Below are 11,932 nucleotides of genomic sequence, written 5' to 3'. Positions count from 1 at the left end.
CTTGTGCTTCCACTGCTTCCCCTGTGGCCTCTGAGCAGAATGACCCAGGGGCCCCTTACTAGCAAAACTCAGCCTAATGTATAATTAACCCCTCCCTGAACCTAGATATCCCAGGGCCCTGAGTAGAACTCTGAGGGCTCCTATCTGCCTGTTTTATTTTTTTAACCGCTTCCCTCCTGGGGCCCCTGGGCACAATGCCTCCAGGTGTTCTCGTACCCACCTCCTGCCTTCCATGGTCTACTCTGTGGCCCAGAGCAGAGTCATTATTGAGCCTGATGAAGGGCCCCCGAAAGCGCTTGTCTTTTGACATCCATCAATAAAATGGATTTGCACTGACACGAATCTTCATATTGGAGTGCTGGTGACATTTGTATTTGTAGTCTTTTCAGTGACAGATCCTGGGAATGGATCCGTGATTGAATGACATAGTGCCAAATTCAGATGTAAACAAAAGGAGCCTGCATGGGGTTTTTTTTGAATTCGCCGTTAAAAGTACATTCTCCACCTACAATGGCTTGCTAGCTGCAGAGCAAAAAGAAAAATAAGTCCCTGGAAATGTTTTTGAAGTGTTAGCACCATGCAAATGAGTGTACAGAGATAGAGCACGCTGACTCTGCAATCTCTTGTGTAATTGATGAGTGATCACAATGTAGTAAAGTGTTATAGATGCGAGCAGTGATAGTACATAAGTGTGACTCCCTACTAGTATACAAGTGTACAACAATACACAGCGCACGTCCCATACTTACAACGGCCGTATAACCGGGGAACAAAGCTCACGATGTGTCACCGTCGCGACCACTACAGATCAGCTCCCATGTCTCATGACTCCGCCCCCTTCCTCCATAGCATTGCGTTACCTTGGTTTCCAACCGCCTGCGGAACCCCGCCCCATCCTCTCCTCTCTTTCCTGCTCTCCTCCCCCTGACCCGTCTTCCCCTTCCTCACTCCAATGACCCAGACCTTGTCCCAGTCCGCCCTCCTCCTCACCACCCATCACCACCAGGCTTCCTACCTATGGCAATGCTACACCGAGCTGTTACTGCTATCCTGCCATGGACGATACACGCAGCTCTTCATGTGTACATACAAAAGCAGCCACCGACTCATATGGAGACCCTTTTCAGTCTATAGCAGGGCTGCTCCACTACCTCTATTCGGCTTCCGGATGCTGGAAGAGCAGGGTCACGTGAACTAGCTCTCTCCCACACACACATCATGCCAAATAAAATCTAGAATACAAAAATGGAGGATGTGAAAATAAATATATAAAAATACATATTAATAAAAATATATATATCAGATATACACACATGAAATAAAATTATATTTAAAATATTCAGATTATTAAATAAAAATATGTACACATGAAATAAATATATAACATTCCCTTTTAGATTGTCAAAGGCAGGGCCCTCCTTACCATCTTGTCTTAAATTGTATTATGATTGGATTTGTAGTGTTTGCATTGACATACTATTGATTGCATTACGTTGCCTATGTGGCCTTCTGTAGCCGGCAAACACTATAATATGCTGATTATTACTACCTTGAAAACCCAATAAATATTTGGATATTAAAAAAAATTGTATTGTGATTGTAATGTCTTCCTTATATTGTAAAGCACTGCGCAAACTGCTGGCGCTATATAAATCCTGTATAATAATAATTAAAATAAAAACATAAAAATTCAGATTCATTTTATACAGGACTTATGTAGCACCAACAGTTTGCACAGCGTTTTACAATATAATGAAGACATTAATGTTAGAATACAAATCAAGATAATATGGTAAGGATGGACCTGCTGATTACGAAATAATTATAAATAAATACTAATTATTTAAAAAAGAATATGAGAAGATATAAATCAAGATTTAAAATGGAGTAGTGGTTAGTGCATCTGCCTTGTATTACGGGGGTCTCTGGTTCAAATCCTGGTCAGGTCACTATCGCCAAGGGTTTCCCCCCACAATCCAAAGACATGCTGGTAGGATAATTGTCTCCAGTCTAAATCAGCCCTGTACGTATGTGTGTGAGATAGGGACCTTAGATTGTAAGCTCCTTGAGGGCAAGGACTCATGTGAATGTGCAACTATGTAAATTGTTGGCACTATATAAATAATATACAGTACTGTGCAAAAGTTTTAGGCAGGTGGGAAAAAATGCTGTAAAGTAAGCATGTTTTCCAAAATAAATGTGCTAATAGTTTATTTTTATCAATGAACAAAATGGAAAGTAAATGAACAGAAGAGAAATCCAAATCAAATCAATATTTGGTGTGACCGCCCTTTGCCTTCAAGACACCATAAATTCTTCTAGGTACACTTACACACAGTTTTTGAAGGAACTTCGCAGGTGGATTGTTCCACACATCTTGGAGAACTAAGCACAGATCTTCTGTAGGCTGCCTCACATACTTCTGTCTCCATGTAAGGCCAGACAGACTCAGTGATGTTGAGATCAGGGCTCTGTGGGGGCCAAACCATCACTTCCAGGACTCCTTGTTCTTTTGTATGCTGAAGATAGTTCTTAATGACATTGGCTGTATGTTTGGGGTCATTGTCCTGCTGCAGAATAAATGTGGGTCCAATCACACACTTCCCTGATGGTATGGCATGATGGATAGGTGTCTGCTTGTATTTCTCAGCATTGAGGACACCATTGATCCTTACCAAATTTCCAACTTCATTGGCAGAAATGCAACCCCAGACTTGCAAGGAACCTCCACCATGCTCTACTGTTGCCTGCAGACACTCATTATTGTACTGCTCTCCAGCCCTTTAGCGAACAAACTGCCTCCCACTACAGCCAAATATTTTGCATTTTGACTCATCAGAACTCATCAAAACAAATTAAAAAGAAATATATAAAAAAATAAAATACAAAACCATAAAAAGAAATATATGCATTCAAGAGAAGATTAAAGGTATATTAGGAAAACATCGACTTTTGGCAACTGGCCTGGTTAATTGGCAGCCTGATAGCCCTGTCATTAGGTTTTACGAAATCTGCAAGTCTGTCATGTCTGTTTCCATTTGAAGAAAGAAAACAGTATTAAGTAAGGTATACGCGGTTAGAATTTCAAATGAGTTTAATCGATTTCGGAACGTTCGACCCACTAATCGGTAATGCAGTGAAAATCGATGATCAATTTGGACCGCAATGACGAAAAAAATTCGAATGAGCATATTGGAACATTTTTCTCGATCGAACAAAATTCTAACAGTGAATGTGGTTTTTGTTCGGAAAACTTTATTTATTCCAAAATCAAATGTTAAATAAAAACGAAAATCAAACTAAATTTAGAACGACAATCACCAAGCCTCTGATGGTACCGTGTTTCCCCGAAAATAAGACACTGTCTTATATTTTTCTGGGCTCAAAAAAACACACTAGGTCTTATTTTCGGGGTAGGTCTTAATTATTTTTTTATGTACAACAATCCACACTTATTTATATACAACAGTCTACATGTATTCATGTACACAAATATGGTGATCAGTGGTGCCGTACCTTTCCAAGAGCAATTTGCTAACCAATCGCTGGCCAGAATGAGCGAAGCGCACTTTCACTATCGATTCCTCACAGGCAGAGTGCATTTGGTATCACTCCGCCTGTGACAGGAGTTGGCATTGGCTTATGCGGCTCTGCTCCCTCCAGTGCCGCCTTGCTTCATCTATATCTGGCTTCGTTGGCACCGCTGAATTCTCTCCCGCAGCTCTTCAAGTTCCATCTTATGCCACCACCAGCCCTGGGAATGGTCACAGCTAGGTCTTATTTTCGGGGTAGGTCTTATATTTTAGCAATTCCCAAAAATAGTACTAGGTCTTATTTTCAGGGTAGGTCTTATTTTCGGGGAAACAGGGTATTATCAAACCCCCTGACGAGAGTTTTCGTACAAACGTTTGTGCAAAAATCTAACCGTGTGTCACGTACCTGATGGGAGACTGATGGGTGAAGAGGCTTCCTTTGCACCTCGTGTCCCAAGACTCTGGAGTTGGGAGCAGAATCTGAGTGCCACAGGTGCCAGTGGTGATCACACCGTGCACGCTGGAGTGCGGGCACTGGATCGGGTCAAGCAGAGCTGAAGTCAGAACCAGGCAGGCAGCGTGGTGCAGAGCAAAATCCAAGATCGTGGTCAAACAAGCCACGGGTCACACCAGTCGGGTAGCAAGGTACAAAAGCAGGAGACACAGGCAGACCCAGTAAACAAGCAAAGGTCAAGGGCAGGCAGCAATCAACGTGGTCAGGGATAATCCGAGTCAGAAGTCAGCAATATCAAGCAGAAGCTTAGGAACACAGGTAAGCTGAAAACAATCCAGCAACTAGGAGTCAGGCCGGCCAGTTTAAATAGAGTGATATATTAGGAGACAGTGTCACTTCCTGTACGCCGTTTGGCACGCTTTTGCACGCTCATTCCGTTGCCATTTCTAGTATGGGAAATGGGACCCTGCAGTAGGAGATGGTTTCTGACACTGTGCATACTTTAGTCTTTGTTTTAGGAAGCTTTGCTTCTTTGGAGTTGGTCTTTGAACCACATCCTAACACAATATATCGCATATTCCAGGAGTGGAAAATGAGCTTGTGGATTATTTGTCTCAAAGAAATTAAGAATTGCACAATCCATGTTATGTGGATAAAATGAAGATAAAATGGTTGCATCTACAAGTTCAAGCAAAGCTCCCTTGTTTGTCTATAGAACTTTGACAACAGAAGCCTAAAAAAACAAATGCTTTATTTTCCTCGACTTGGTCGAGCATAGAAGGTCTTTATGCAGGTTATCGACCGAAAGTCATTCACAAAGTTTTGTTGAAGGTGGTGGAAGATCATGTGGCAGATTTTGTGGCAGTTTATCTGGTCTGGCCAAACATAATCTGATTCTTCTTCCATCTCTGGATTTAACACTTCCTCTAGCCTTCACAGTGGAATATTCCTGGGTTCAGAAACCATTTGGAAATGCTAACCCATTCAATGTGGATTGCCTTTGATCTCATTGGCATTTAGGCCTTGTACTAATAAAATGTATCAGTCTATTGCAGAAGTTTTTTTATTGTTACTAGTAGGGATGCACCGTTACCGTTTTTTTCTTTATGAGTACCGATATTTATCTTTCGGTACTCGCCGATACTGAGTAACGATACCGGTACTTTCGCTAGCATGGAGGTGGCTTCCCGGCCAACGAGGGAGCCGGGCGGCGTGTCAGCATCGCCAATCAGCATAGAGCCGGCCAAACAGCATAGAGCCTGCTTCCTGGCCAATCAGGAGGCGGGGCAGCAAGTCATTACCCGCCCCCCGGCTTCCTGATTGGCGGGGAAGCTGGCTCCATATTCCCTCGCAGCACTCCCTCTGATCAGAAGTTCCGGTATCAGGTGTAAGTTTTGGAGCATTTGGACGAGCACGCGCCCAAATACTCAGTATCGGCACCGATACTAGTATCGGTATCAGTGCATCCCTAGTTATCAATCCTAAAAAGTTGTCAGGGTTTTACAACTAGCTCTTTAACTTTTGGGCTAATGCATTAGTATAGAGGTTTCTATGCTGAAATCCTTTGATGGAGTCCTAGTTCTTATTTTACCTGATACCACAGTTATATTTAATATTAAAGGAGAACTATGAGATGAGTGATTTCCACTCACCTCATAGTTCTAGCCGACCTGTGACAATGAGACTGTCACAGGTCGGCTCAGTAGATCGGGAGGAGAGCGAACACATACCGGCGTTCACTCACCTCTCGCTCCTGTCACGGCTCTCTGCCGTGACAGGGGGAGGGGCTGGATTCCCCTCTCCCCGCTCCGATCTGCCAGCGCTGACTGGCGGAACGGATGGGGGAGGGGGCGGGTACAGCTGGCTCTGCCTCTAGATAGGCAGAGCCAGGTGTCACTCACGCAGCTGGGCGGATCCCGTCATCTACGTCGGGATCCGCTCCGGCTGCGGCGTCTCAGTATACCGCGAGCTCTAGCTCGTGGTATACTGAGCTTAGGGTAACGGGAGGACGCTAGTTTGTGTCCTCCCGTTACCCTAAGGAGAACTATGGGGAAAAACACTGACCCAATAGTTCTCCTTTAATTAGGAGAGAGAGTTTCCAGACTTATTTCTACATTTGACATTGATAGATAACCAAACTTACAATTATCAGTTCATGTATGTATTTGTGTTAGTTTTTGCTTTAAGAGAAGTGAAATTATCTCTAAATTGCGGACCTTTGATTGTCTAGAACTCCTCTATGGCATCATAATAGAGATGTGCATGACTGAAAATTTAGTTTAGTTTTCGTTTCATTTTTTTTTTTCCTTTCTGAAATTCTGAACGGTTCGATATTCATTATCCGGGATTCGGATCGATCCAAAGTTTTCTTTTTCAGAATTTAGATCTATTTGAATCTATGTGGATTCAATGGACACCTGTCCTTACTCTTGCTATTAGACCTTTCTGCTGCTTTTGATACGGTTGACCACCTGCTCCTCCTCAAAAAACTTCACTCACTTGGCCTATAAGACTTTGCTCTCTAATGGTTCTCCTCCTACCTATCTAAGCACTCCTTTAGTGTCACCTACAAATCTAACTCTTCCCCTCCTCTTCCTGTAGGGATCCCACAAGGCTCTGTACTTGGACATCTTCACTATCTACACCTCCTCCCTTGGTCAGTTAATAACCCAATACCATCTCTATGCGATGACCCTCAAATCTATCTTTCTATCCACAACTCACCCCGTCAGTGTCCTTGCGTGTCACTAATCTACTAATTGACATATCAGTCTGGATGTCACCACACTTCTTAAAACTCAGCCTTTCGAAAACTGAGCTTATGATATTTCCTCCCGCCCGTGCACCTTCCCCCAACTTTACCCTTGAGATTGATAACACAACTATCCAACACTACCCCCATGCCAAGGTGCTAGGTGTAATCCTTGACTCAGACCTCACCTTTCTTCCCCACATCCAATCACTATCCAAATCCTGCCGCCTCAACCTTCGTAATACCTCCAAAATATGTCCCTTCCTCACCAATGAAACCGCAAAATTACTCATTCATGCACTTGTTATCTCTCGTCTTGACTATTGCAACTCCCTCCTCAATGGCCTACCACTACACAGGCTACCCCCCCTTCAGTCTACCATGAATGCTGCTGCTAGACTCATTCGGCTAACCAACCGCTAAGTGTCTGCAACCCCCCTCTGCCGATCCCTGCACTGGCTTCCATCCCCCACCCCCCTCTGCCGATAGCCAATAGAACAAAGGATAAAATTCAAACTATTAACGACGACTTACAAAGCTATTCACAATTCTGCCCCCGGTTATATCTCAAACCTTGTCTCAAGGTATCACCCTAACCGTCCCCTCCACTCTTCCAATTACCTCCTGCTTTTCAGCTTCCTTGTCAACTCCTCCCATGCTCAACTCTGGGACTTCTCTAGAGTCTCCCCCATCCTCTGGAACTCTTTACCCCAACCTGTCCAACTATCTCCTACTCTGACTGCCTTTAGGCGATCCCTTAAGACTCATCTCTTCAGGGAAGCCTATGCCACCTCAACCTAACCACTGAACTATCACTTTCTCAAGCAATTCATCCCCACACAGCTACCTCCTCATGTATCACTTGCCCCTCCCTTTTAGATTGTAAGCCCTCACAGGCAGGGTCCTCCTTACCATCTTGTCTTGAATTGTACTGTGATTGTAATGTCTTCCTTATATTGTAAAGCGCTGCACAAACTGTTGGCTCTATATAAATCCTGTATAATAATAATAATAATTTGGATGGAGTTTAGTATGTTGTTTATTGTGAAAATCGAAAATAAAACAGTATAGGGTCAGTTAGGAATTTTAGGGGGGGGGGGCCCCTAAAATTAACAAAATAAAAGTTCCCCCCAAAATCCCTTACCAGACCCCTGACCTGAGCAGCGGGCAGAGCAGGAAAGGGGGGGGGGGGGCAAACGATCATATGCCTTCCCCTCTCCTGCACCATACCAGGCCACTTGCTCTCAACATGGGGCACGGTCCCCATGTTGAGGAGGACAAAGGCCTCTTCCCCCACAAACCTGGCCCGTTGGTTGTGGGGGTCTGTGGGCAGGGGTGCTTACCTGAATTTGGGTTCCCCCATTCATAAATAAAGGGTAGTTGTTACCCCTACTCATTCACCAAATAAACATTGATAGTAAATAAACACACCACACTATTTTGACAAGTGTTTACTAATAAAAAAAAACAAATGCCCCACAATGTAAATCCATCACCAATGACGTCATCCAGCAATGTAGATCCTCGTCAATCACGATGCCCGCTGCACACCGACCCGCCGAAAGAAAAAATTTGCCTCATCCGCACTTGTCGAACACTCTGCTAATGGCAGCTCCGCTCCTGAATATAAACAAAGGGGCAGAGCAAGTCCATTACGGTTATGTCATAGAAAATGAATGCACCTGTCAGGGATACCGGCACAGGTGACCCCACACCTGCGCAGGTACCCACACAGGCAGACCAAACACGTGACCACACAGGACAAGGCAGAATATATGATATACAGTTTATTTGTTACACATCAACAAAACTACAAACCCCTTCAACACCCACAGGTTTAGCAGTGAAGTAACAAACCCACTGTTGGGACTAACACACACCTGCAGCCAGGGGGAATAGCAACAAGGATAGGCAGGCCTCAGGATACAAGAAGAGTGGTCAGGTACAAGCCGGGTCGTTAACAGGAGGGCAGCGTGGTACAGGAACAGGATTCAAGGAGAGTGGTCAGGTGACAAGCCGGGTCGGTGACAGGAGGGCAGCACGGTACAGGAACTGGATTCAAGGAGAGTGGTCAGGTAACAAGCCGGGTCGGTGACAGGAGGGCATCGCGGTACAGGAACAGGATTCAAGGAGAGTGGTCAGGTAACAAGCCGGGTCGGTGACAGGGTTGCAGATAGGAAGCAGGGTTCAGGTAGCAGGGTTCAGGTTCCAAGGCACAGGCCAGGGGAGTCAGTCAGGTGCAGGCGACGCAATACTGAGCCAGCTTCCTGACTGCAGGGAAGGCCTAAATACCCTACCAGGAAGCACCAGGTGATGGGATGATCAGTCACAGCTGGGGCACACCCGCAGGTGAGTACCGGAGCTGCTGGTTCCTGACAGTTCCTGGCTGCTGGAGACACCCGCAGGCGAGCACAGGAACTGCAGGACCTGGCTCCAGCACCACCTGGGGGTGCTCTGGATCCTGACAGCACCAGTCTATATCATATTATTATCTGAGTTAGGACTAAGTATTTTCGCCCCTCAGTATCAATTGAGATCCATTTCCCCAAGGACTCATTTTGTATCGCTGATTATTTATCTATCTACTCAGAAAAGGCAGCTGACTGTAGGAAAGAAACAACACAACTATTCTTTATCTTCTCAACAGTTTAGAACAGGAAAGACTATTTCATTTAGAGACAGGGGATGATGGCATTGGTTAATACTTACACTAATGTAGATGTAAGCCCAGTCACTAAAATCTCTATAAAGCCTTAACACTGAAAGTAATTTCACAAATAGTTTTCAATCTTCTTAAATCTGCATCTTCCATTAAAGGATACCTGATGATCCTGCCATGAGGGTCCTTGTCCGGGCACTTCGAGTTTGAGGGTGACAACTGTCATTCAATTTTGTCACCCTGACCCTGATGGAGGCTACAAGTGACCATGCTGACACACATTGTGTAGGCTTAGTCCACTCTCAGGAAACCAGTCCAGAGCAATGATGTGCAACTGATGTTGGAGCCAATGCATGTAGACAGCAATTTGCTAAAGGAAGCTTAAGGGCAATCGGCAGCAATGAAATGTAAAAAAAGAAAAGAGTATTTTATAAAAAATAAAACCATGACAAGGGTTTATGATACAAAGCGTGTTAGCCAACTAAATGTCATCCAGTCTGGGTTTACAGCTAATTCTTTAAGATGTATGGTGTACACAAAAGAAGCGACTAGTGGAGGTTCTTTGCCTAATCCTATGGGGGCTGCTAAGTGGTCATCCTTTCATGTTTTGGCTAATCATGGCACTTATTCTTTGAGGTGCTGCAGTTTGGAGCTTCAGTGAACAAATCGGTGCCTGCATCTGTCTAATAGGTATCTGCACAATATTCAGGTGTAATTAAAGCCTAATTCCAGCCATTTTTTCCCCGTTTTTGATAGAGATACCACGTATACTATACATCAGGCCTCAAAATTTCTACTCGCCAATTGCGAGAGGGCGAGTGGAATGTCAGCGAGGGGGTGCGCCGCCGGCGGGACCAGGGATGGGACACTACCGCCGCGGCGATCGCTCGCTCGCTTCTGTTCTCTCTTCTCTTTCTCAGCTGCTGCAGCTACAGAGTGGCCGAGAAGGAGAAGAGAGAACTGAATCAAACGATCACTGCGGCGGTAGTGTCCCATCCAGAGCCGGCACGAGCTCTCTGCACTCCCTCTCTCTCCTCCGTGCCGCTGCAGCTTCACGAAGCAAGCACTCAGAGAAGTGGCTCTGATTACACCCGTTATCGCCCCCTCTCTCTTCTTCCAGCCGCTCTGAAGCTGCAGCGGTCAGGAGGAGAGAGAGGTAGCGCTGACAGGTGCGATCAGAGCCACCTCTCTGAGTGCCGGCTTCGTGGAGCTGAAGTGGTCGAGAGGGATTGCTCAGCGGTGTGATCAGAGCAGTATTAAAGAGGCCCCCTCCCAGTCCACATCTTTTGGACGTTATTAATCTGAGTTGCCCCACTCAGTATGCCCTTCGCTTGCGGCCATCATATGACCGCAAGCGATGGGCAAACAAGTGGGGCAACTCAGATTAATAACGGCCGAAAGATGTGGACTGGGAGGGGGCCTCTTTAATACTGCTCTGACTTTAAGACTGCAGCGGCGAGGAGAAGAGAACAGAAGCTCGACTGCCATTGTCTGTGCCCACTTCAATTGGGCTCCTCGGCGGCCACAGCAGTTTCCTCCACCCACCTCAGCTGCCATTGGTGGGAGAGAAAGAGTGCCGAACTGCAGTTGGCCGGCTTCTGCTGCGCGGGAGAGAGAGCACTTGGAGCCGGCTGGACGTGTTGCTGGGGGACGTGCTGCTCCCCCACCATCACCAGAAGACCCCTGTACTGTGCGTCACACCCTGACCTCTGCATTGTGCATCACAATGCTGACCTCTGCACTGTGTGTCACATTGCTGACCTCTGCACTGCGGGTCACATTGCTAACCTCTGCACTGCGGGTCACATTGCTAACCTCTGCACTGCGGGTCACATTGCTAACCTCTGCACTGCGGGTCACATTGCTGACCTCTGCTCTGCGCGTCACATTGCTGACCTCTGCTCTGCGCGTCACATTGCTGATCTCTGCACTGCGCGTCACATTGCTGACCGGTGTACTGTGCGTCACACAGCTGACCTCTATATTCGGCATTGCACCACTGACTTCTGTACTGTGCGTTGTTACTGATCTTTGTACCTGGCGGAGTTAAGGACGGAGCAGGGTAGGGGTTAGGTGAGGCAACTGGTGGCAAGTAACTTTTAAGGTCTGGCTAGTAGCTTAGGACTTGAAATTTTGAGCCCTGCTATACATGGTTAGTGTACATTCTTTTGCTAGTGCATTTTAACGCATAAGCTCCAAAGGAAACACCTAGCAATTTCCTGTTTAACCTGTCACAATAGAAAATCAAGTTTGCTTTGTGATGTTGGGTCTGTTTTATTGACTTTTACTTAATGGAAACTTATGATCTCCAGGAAATAACAATGAAAAGGACAGTGGGAGTTAAACATTTTAATTACACTTATCTTCCTGCTTGTCCTTTCTAAAATATTGCTCCCTGAAAAGTGTGTCAGGAAATTGATGTAGGGATAATCAAGCACATATCAATTTGTCCAGCTTTTGGTGGATCAGATGAATTATGAGCTCTGACAGCTGAGATTTATGATTTTTAGGAGGTTGTACTGACGTCCATCTGG

This window comes from Nanorana parkeri, unplaced genomic scaffold, assembly GCF_000935625.1.
Source record: "Nanorana parkeri isolate BGI_ZX_2015 unplaced genomic scaffold, ASM93562v1 scaffold328, whole genome shotgun sequence".
In the NCBI taxonomy this organism is placed as follows: Eukaryota; Metazoa; Chordata; class Amphibia; order Anura; family Dicroglossidae; genus Nanorana; species Nanorana parkeri.
The sequence above is the reverse complement of the archived record's forward strand: the minus strand, read 5'-3'. Positions refer to the sequence as shown.